At 35.2% G+C, this 9,135-nt stretch overlaps 1 long non-coding RNA gene and 1 other non-coding gene across 4 annotated transcripts; both read right to left on the bottom strand.

Moving 5' to 3' along the window:
- Positions 1 to 3,361: 3,361 nt before the first annotated feature.
- Positions 3,362 to 3,435, bottom strand: TRNAV-AAC (transfer RNA valine (anticodon AAC)). The gene has a single exon. It is a non-coding gene; the product is annotated as a tRNA-Val (tRNA).
- A 1,596-nt stretch (positions 3,436 to 5,031) lies between these two features.
- Positions 5,032 to 7,759, bottom strand: LOC113700527 (uncharacterized). 3 transcript variants are annotated; one of them, XR_011815239.1, is made up of 3 exons: positions 6,116 to 7,759; positions 5,836 to 6,009; positions 5,032 to 5,525 (listed from the first exon to the last, which is right to left on the bottom strand). It is a non-coding gene; the product is annotated as an uncharacterized lncRNA (long non-coding RNA). The 3 variants fall into 3 exon arrangements; XR_003450725.2 differs by having other exon boundaries at positions 5,032 to 6,009; positions 6,116 to 6,437; positions 6,707 to 7,759; XR_011815238.1 differs by having other exon boundaries at positions 5,032 to 6,009.
- Between the last annotated feature and the right edge of the window lie 1,376 nt (positions 7,760 to 9,135).

Genomic DNA, 9,135 nt, shown 5'->3' with positions numbered 1-9,135 from the left:
ATGTGAAGACCGCGTTCCTTCACGGTGACTTGAAGGAGGAAATCTATATGACTCAGCCAGATGGATTCAAAGTTGCTGGTAAAGAGAATTGGGTTTGTAAGCTGAGCAAATCGTTGTACGGATTGAAACAATCACCGAGACAATGGTACAAACGATTTGACCAGTTCATGATGGGCCAGAAGTACACAAGAAGCAACTACGATCACTGTGTGTATTTGCGCAAGTTACAAGATGAGTCCTACATCTACTTACTCTTGTACGTTGATGATATGCTGATAGCATCAAAGAGCCAAGTTGAAATTGATAAATTGAAGGCTCAGTTGAGTAAAGAGTTCGAGATGAAGGATTTGGGAGAAGCCAAGAAGATTCTCGGCATGGAGATAAGCAGGGATAGAACGAGAGACAAGCTTTGTCTGACACAGAAGCAGTATTTGAAGAAAGTACTACAACGTTTTGGCATGAATGAAAATTCAAAACCTGTAAGTACTCCGCTTGCTCCTCATTTGAAATTTAGTAGCCTATTATCTCCAAAGACGGATGAAGAGCGAGCATACATGGCGAAAGTCCCGTATGCTAATGCAGTTGGTAGCTTGATGTATGCAATGGTGTGTACGAGACCCGACATTTCACAAGCAGTTAGTGTGGTAAGCAGGTTTATGCATGATCCAGGCAAGGGTCATTGGCAAGCTGTGAAATGGATTCTACGGTATATCCAAAATACCGTAAATGTTGGATTAATATTTGAGCAAGATAAATCACTTGGTCAATGTGTAGTTGGATATTGTGATTCTGACTATGCAGGTGATTTGGATAAGCGACGTTCTACAACTGGCTACTTGTTCACATTTGCCAAGGCGCCAGTTAGTTGGAAGTCTACTTTGCAGTCAACGGTGGCTTTGTCAACAACGGAGGCAGAGTACATGGCGATTACAGAAGCTGTGAAGGAGGCAATTTGGCTTCAAGGATTGCTTGAAGACTTGGGAGTTGGTCAAAAACACATTGACGTGTTTTGTGACAGTCAGAGTGCTATTCACTTAGCAAAGAACCAGGTCTTGCACGCAAGAACGAAGCACATTGATGTTCGCTATCACTTTGTGCGGGAAATTCTCGAAGAAGAGGAGATTTTTCTTCAGAAGATTCGGACTACGGAAAATCCTGCAGATATGCTGACCAAAGTGGTTACAAGAGCCAAATTTGAACATTGTTTAAATTTGGTTAACATCCTGCACATTTGAGTTGGCGCCTGACGGTGCAAATTTGGAAGCACCACAAGGACCGTTTGATTTTTTGAGGGAGAAGATTTGTATTTTTGGGTGGGATTAGAAATTATGCCAAGGTGGAGATTTGTTGAATTTCAACAAATGTTGGCTGCCTCAATTCTTGAATTTGGAAGCCAACATTGTTGACTTCTCTTTGGCACAATTTAATCCCACATCGGTTGGGTTATTGGAAGAAGCTTAGCTTGAGAGCTATAAATAGCTCACAAGTCTTTCCAATTTAGATGTACCAAGAACAACAAAGAATTACCCATAAGGATTTTGTAATTCTTTGTATTCTTTCTTCTCTCCCAAAATTTATAAAAGAGGGCTGCTTGAGTGGTGCTCGGAGAGTAGGCAAAATTGGCCGAACTCCGTTATCAATTTTTCGGGTGCGTTCTTTCCTTATCTCTTTTATTTGTTCCGCATTTATTTATTAGTTTCTTTTCTATTGTAGTATAGTATTCAATATATTTGTCTATATTTGTCGGGTATATTTGTAGTGTTTTATACGGTTCATTTGGGTGTATTTTTCTTATTCGTGTGTACGTATTATTTATGTATACACGGGTATAGTTGTGATAATACACCGTGCACGTAAGTTCTGCCTAGGAGACTGGGTTTTAAGTGGGACCGCTTGTGACCCCTCCAGCCTTTCCTGGGAATTTACTTGGAATGATAATTCTGTCTAAGGAGATTGTTTCGACGGTCTTTCCTGGGAATTACTGAATCGGTTTAATCACTAGTTGTATTTTTGAGTGGGAAATTACCCGATTTCCCCAACACCCAACAGAAACAATTGTTCAAGCAAATGACACCCCTGAATAAGCCTATTAACAGTGCCTTAATCAACAAATCCAAAGCCCTCCAAGTGCATAACCTTGACACTTGGTAAAGAAACCAATTCAGCAATAATCAAGTCCAAATTCCTATTTGTTTTCAAACTAACTAGTGCTCGGCACGGAAACATCCTAGGAGTAGATATTAAATACTGGGAAACTACAGTAGTTTTCACTATTATAGTCACCCACAAAAATCTCAAGTTCTTTGACATTAATTTGAAGCACAGAACCAATTAACCGGTCAATTTGGAATCTATGAATTTCATCTAAATTTTGCAGCGTACAGACAAAATTTTCTAAAAGAAGCCCCTTTTCATGGTTGAATAACTCGATCCCAAAATCTAAAGGAGTATAGAACCATCCAATCACAGTCATGTTTGGTGCCTTTATACTAATTATATAACATGAGATATATATCGGAAAGTGAAGTGAAAAGAAATCTCCATCTGCTGGACAGGATTGACATGGCTGCCTGCAGCACTTTTGGTAGGGAAAAACAACAGAATGTGTAGAAGAAGAGACATAGAAAGAAGTAAAATGAAGGCATACATACCTGCAGGGAGTGGTGATATAAGTCAAGTGACTTCACACTTTGTAACCAATTAATAAGCTCAAAAGCCTGCTGACTACGAAATAACAAGCCACTTTCAGTTCCTTCTGCGTCGTGATGCGACAATGAAATTGTGGCTCTAACAAGAGACTTCAGTTCTTGAATGAACGCTACTCTTTGAGCATCAATTTCATACACCAAATCTTTTCAGTCTCGGGACATTTAGCATAAATTAGGATTTCCAAAACCGCTGACTTCAAGATATGTTTAGGCTGTTACGCTCAATTACATAGTTGTAGCGTCCTCCCAATCTAGCAAGTCTTAAGTTTTTTCAATGGAGGACTAGATAAATCAACCACTTCAATTATAACAGACAAAACTATGGAAAAGTAAATACAATTCTTCAAGAGATGGGCAACCACGAATAAGTCTCGGAAAGTAATTTTCATCTACTAATCCCACAGGTCCTGTCAAGTGCAACACCTTGAGATTTGGCAAAAAAACTGAAGTGGGAACAAGAAGATTCACTTGCCTTGATAGTTTCATGGTTTCCAGAGTTTTGCAAATGAATATTTCTATAGGAAACAATCGTCACACTGAAGTGCAGCAGATATAAAGAATTCCAGCGCCATCTGAAATCTTTCCACCAGCCTATCGACACAGACACTCAATTTTCTAAAACAAAAGTAGTTTGAGCTAAGTGTTGTTACACATGGCGTCGCCCGGACTCGAACCGGAGACCTTCAGTGTGTTAGACTGACGTGATAACCAACTACACCACGACACCAGGCGTTTGAATGGCTGTCTTATCCTCCTAAGGAATTATAATTGAGATAACAAAAGCTGTTTTTGATCAAGTAACTTAATTACCGAGAATGTATTAGTATCTTATAATTTGATACGTTGACTTTGTCAGTTTGATTTCCAGGTAGGGAGAAGCAAACCTGCATATTATTTAACAACTACACCACGGGAAAAAATTTTACCAAAGAAAGTGAGAACCTGCAAGTATCTGTAGACTGGTGGGTAATGCATTTGGGATTAGCTAATTGAAAAAACAGACCCCATTTCATCAGGCTTCTCAACTTGACGATGAATCTTTTGATAGATCTTCTTCGGTCTCCCCAAATTAGTTGGAGAACCATGGAAAGGCGTGATGGAATATTCCCTCCTCACTTCACTTCTCTTCCGGAAATCGTCTACAGACTAGTAGAGTTAAAACTTCAAAGGCCGCCTGACTTGTTGAAGACTTGAAGGGGCCAGGGGTAGGAAGGGTTGCTTAGCAACGGTTCTTAAAGGATATGTGCATTTTGCACACGGTGTAATCTACTTTTAAGAATGTATAACTCCATAACAAAATTTTATGGGTTTCACACATATTATTAAAAACGAGATACAAGATGAAATCTGGACCTTACAAATTTTTTGACCAAATTTTGGCCGTGAACTGCCAAGGACAGTTGCTGCTTGCAACCATTTCTGTCCCTCCTCCGACTTGAAGAAATATAAAGGTTTATTGCACTTTATTCCCCGCACTCTATGGGTGTAGTCACATTCCCCCCCACCCTAAATTTGCACCATTTATCATAGTTTTTTATAGTTGAAAGTCGAGCCAATCTACTTGATATTCGAAGTCGGATTTAATTTGATTTGGTCGAATTTCATTTGAACTTGGTTTGGAAACTAATTAAACAAGGCATGAATAGCGTGACTTGTTTTTGGTTAATTGTGTTGTGCATTTTTCAACTATACTGAGATGGAACTCTTTAAACCCTAAAATTGAAATATAAAATTTATCCTGTTTGAAGCTAAAACGGGACTAAAATATCTCATCTTATATTGCAGGACAAATTGTATGCCTAAATTAGACCAATTTTATAGTTTAAAAACTAAAATATCTCATTTTAAAATTTAAGTACTAAAGAGAGAATTTGGTTATAGTTGAAAGGCGCAAAATAGAATTAACTCTATTCTGTTTGAACTTTGGCTCAATTATCATTGTTTTTAAAATTTATATGTAAAAAATTCAAACAATTTGAGTTTGTCTGAAAAATGTTTGTTTTAGTTCAGCCTTGATAAATATTTAATCCAAGCTTGAAATAGTTAAACCAAAATTGGCAATTTTTTTTAAGAAGGGGGGACAAAGAACAAAAAAGACAAACTATTCATCCTCAATCTACTTAATTTTTTTCCATCTTTCTCCGTCCTCATTAATGAATGTGTGTAGAAAAACAAATAGTAAACAACTTTAGTCAACTGAACTCATTCCTTTTCAAGTAATAGTTGGATTGATTAGCATCAACTAAAGTTCTTAGCTCTGAAACTTTTTGAGGATTAATGATTTTTTGCGCTTTGATTTGATGTAATAATAGAAATTATAGGATCAACTAAAGTTCTTAACTCCATGGAGAAGAACCTAAGAAATTGTATATCATTGATGAGCCCTTGTAAACTCATCGGTTGAAATTTTTTTACTAATCTGTTTCTTTTGTTTGTTAAAGAAAGAAATGAGTCCTTTTCTCACAAAAATTCTGGCTATTGATAGCTATTACAAACAATACATCTTGCATTGAGCCTTGTGACCTTGCTGCAGTATCCATCATCCAATCCAACAGTGCCAATTTAACAGTGCCAATAAATTGTGAGGGTACTCACTTCCACTATACTTGTCAAGTAGTTTCCAAATGATGAAGATCTTATCCAGGAACATGTTTTTCATTGAAAAAAGAAATAAGCTAAAACCTGTCATCTCGAATAACACTAGCAGATATAACCATGTTATGCTTTATTTTCCAGGTGCAAATGATCCAGTTCAGCTGAAAATTGTATATGTTACTAGAAATTCCAGTTCTGCTACCAAGTGATGTACCAAGCCACCTGAAAAAGCATAAGCAATCACATCAGATGACACTTGATCCTTGTCACAAGTTCAAACACCTTTCAATTTTTAACAATAAAAATCTGAAATAACTGGTCATATGTAAATGATCTCAAGACACAATCGTTAGAAACAACAACCAGGAAACCTCCCCTTACACAAAATCTTTAAAAGACAGACACAAAATCCAAAACTATTTGTTGGAGACTCTTTTTTTTTTTTTTGTTCTTCCTCTTGGTTATCAGGAGGATGAAAAGGCGTAGGACATGTAAGAGAGATGGATATAATTTACTAGGAGATTTTCATAACTGCATATGGAATTCATCAACTTCTCCTCCAAATTCTTTTGTTGAGCACAATCTGGTAAACCTATCAAAGCTTTGAGGCTTTCTTGAACGACAATATCCTATTCCAATCCTCTGACAAGGACTTCAAACATTGCCATTGTCCAGAAAGAGACACCTTCTTCAAAGAATTACCATTCTGCAAAAAATAGGGTGGAAGTTTCAGAGAAGTTGTAGATGTGTTATGGGTGGCTGTTCATAAATTATGGAAACATTGTTTATTGTAGGTAAAATTAAGAATTTACCAAGTTCATAATTTTACACCAGCTCCAACTACCAATTGTTCCTCTTCCTCCTGGAAGATGCTAAAAGTTGAGGTCCATTGCCAGGAAATGCATTCAAATCGTAGTAGGAGATGTGCAGATGACTTGTGGTATGATTGGTGGCACCCTGTTGGACCTCTGATTCAATTGTTTTTTGCTTGCATAATTCACTTGGCACTATCATCCTCAGCCCTATGAGGCTCTGGTAGTCCATTAATATGGAGACAAAGGATAGGAACCTCAAAATACAAGTGGCTGCAGCATCCTTCGTGTACAGAAAGGACATAATGTGATGGAGAATCGTCTGGAAGGGCACTCAACCAATCAATACCATCATCATTTTCTTGATTTGGCGTTTCAATTTTTCCAATTCTTCTTTTACTAGATTTTTGTCTCCACAAGTCATTGTTTGACTGATTGTTTCCTCAAACTAACCAACTGGGATTCTTTTCTATCCAAATTTCAAAATAGCTCAGGGATCCAGGGCATTAAACATCAAAGTATCGATGCATAAAGCTAAATTAGCAAGTTTAAAAGAAAAAGGTATGAATTACAAAAAAAACACAGAAGAACCTGCAAGAGTTTGTAGACTGGTGGCAAACTGGCCGTTGCATCTGGGGTCAGCTAATTGAGAAGACAAGACCACCGGATTATCAGCCCCATTTCATCAGACTTCTCAAGTTGATGACGAATTTCTGATGATCTTCGTCCTCCACTCAAATTAGTTAAGAACGCTAGAAAGGAGTAATGGAATATTCCCTTCTTCACTTCACTTCTTTTCCGTATAGAGTTAATACCTAGAAAGGCCTTTGACTTCTTCAACATACGAAAGGTTTTTTTTTTTTTTTTTTTTGATAATTCAACATACGAAAGGTTAATTGCACATTATTCCCCATACTTTCTGTGTAGACCTATGTTTTCAAAATCGGACCGGGTATCGACTTGGTCAGAGGCCAATGGATTCAACCGGATTCGATAGGAGTTGAACCGGATGATGTTATAAATAAAAATTATTTAAAAATTAAAATATTATATGTAAAATACCTAATAACATGTTAATATTAATAAAGGTATATTCATATATATTTGATGTTTCAAATATATTTAACAAAGAAACTAGAATAATCAAGTAGCAATTTATATTATTTAATGATCATTAACAAGTTTAGAATTAAAATTATGGACTTAATTGAAAAATAAAACCAAACTTTAAGAAAACATTGATAAAGTATAAAATATTAGGTATATTAATAATTTTTAACAATCTAAGGGTCAAAACATAATATTGAAAAAATTTGAGTTTTTTTTTAAATGCTGATTGAACCGGAAAACCCGATCAAACCTGATTTGACCGGGTTTTTACTTACCTGATTTTTTAGCATAACTCGGACCGGACACTTGGCCGATCGAACTGGCTGGTCCGGTCCGAGTTTTAAAACACAGGTGTAGACGAATCCCACAACCATAAAAAAATACTAAAGAAATGTATGATTTGAAAGTCAAACCAAATTGCTTGTATTATCATATATCACATATTATATCATATGATACATGCATACGTATATACATATACATATATACATATGTACATATATACATGCACATACACACAGACATGTATATATATATATATATATATATATAATGATGTTTAATTTGGATTTTGAAAGGTTGTAGATTTGGCTACTCTAACCTTTGCCAAATGCATTATATATCTATTCGTCATGTGGACATATTTAATATTAGTTTTTTTAATGCTTTTGATTTTTTTTTTTGGTTATAATTAATCGGTCTGTCTAATAGGTGTTCATAGAGCACTCGTTAAAATAAATTTTAGGTGTTATTTTTTTTTTAAAATATAAGATTAATTGAAAAAAGTAAATAAATACAAAGGATGATAGGAGAAATTAAATTGAAAAAGTATATAAATGCAAGAGAGGATAATAATTATTAATATATGTATACATATATGGTAGGTTAGATAAATGTTAAGTGTGCTAACCAGTACCCTAAGGGCGGACACCCCTTAGAAATTCCATAATTAATCCATTTCCTTTTTCACTTCTTTATTTGTAACAACTTTCAATCATTTTATTAGTTTCCGCCATTTTTATTTATTATGCCTAATCAAAGAGTTACCATTTGGAAGTAACTATTTGTATAAATTACAAAACAATCGAGGTTAGATTTGTTGAGAACTAATCAATGTATTTTGTAGAAGTAACTATTTCTTATCATTTAGTTTCAATGTTTGTCCAATATTTAGTATTTTAAAATATTTAATAAATTTTGTTGTTTTAGTTCTTTTGTATCCATGTTCATCTAAAAGCAAAATCTTGAAGATAATAAAGAGGACCCGTGCACTACTATATATAATAAAATGCTATTCAGTTCCCTATATAATAGATTTGCTGAGTTCGATATTCTTACGTTCTGTCAAGTCGACATCTTACATTTTTATCCTGTGTACATATTGTCTTATTTATTTGATTAGGTTTAAATTGTTTTATTTTTATTAATAACAACCAATCCGAAACTTTTTCACTAGTATTTTTGTTAACAACAATCAATTATCCACTTTGTTATCCTTAATTGCGCACTAATGTCCTCAAGGTTAAAATGCAATGAAATTGGAAAATGCACATAATGCAAGCCACCTTCTTCTTAAGGAATTCCAAAAACCCAATTATCTAGTTGATCTTTCACAAGATAGATTCACTATGTGGAGCAATACAAGCTCTAGAGACCCAACTTCTAGTATCAATAATGTCACATTCATATTAGGTTAACCTTCTAAAAGCCTTTATTACTTGAGTATCATTCACAGTTTTCAACAAAATTAATTGCTTTCCAATCCTTGAGGCCCCATGCTTTCTATTCCTAGAATGAAAATAGAAGTGATAGACAAGCACTAGCAACCCCATAATGAACTATCGGCCATAATTGATAGAAGATAATAAGACTTGAACACAAAATGTTATAGCTAGTTCAAAAAATCAAGA

This window comes from Coffea arabica, chromosome 1e (assembly GCF_036785885.1).
Source record: "Coffea arabica cultivar ET-39 chromosome 1e, Coffea Arabica ET-39 HiFi, whole genome shotgun sequence".
Taxonomy (NCBI): Eukaryota; Viridiplantae; Streptophyta; class Magnoliopsida; order Gentianales; family Rubiaceae; genus Coffea; species Coffea arabica.
The sequence above is the reverse complement of the archived record's forward strand: the minus strand, read 5'-3'. Positions and strand labels throughout refer to the sequence as shown.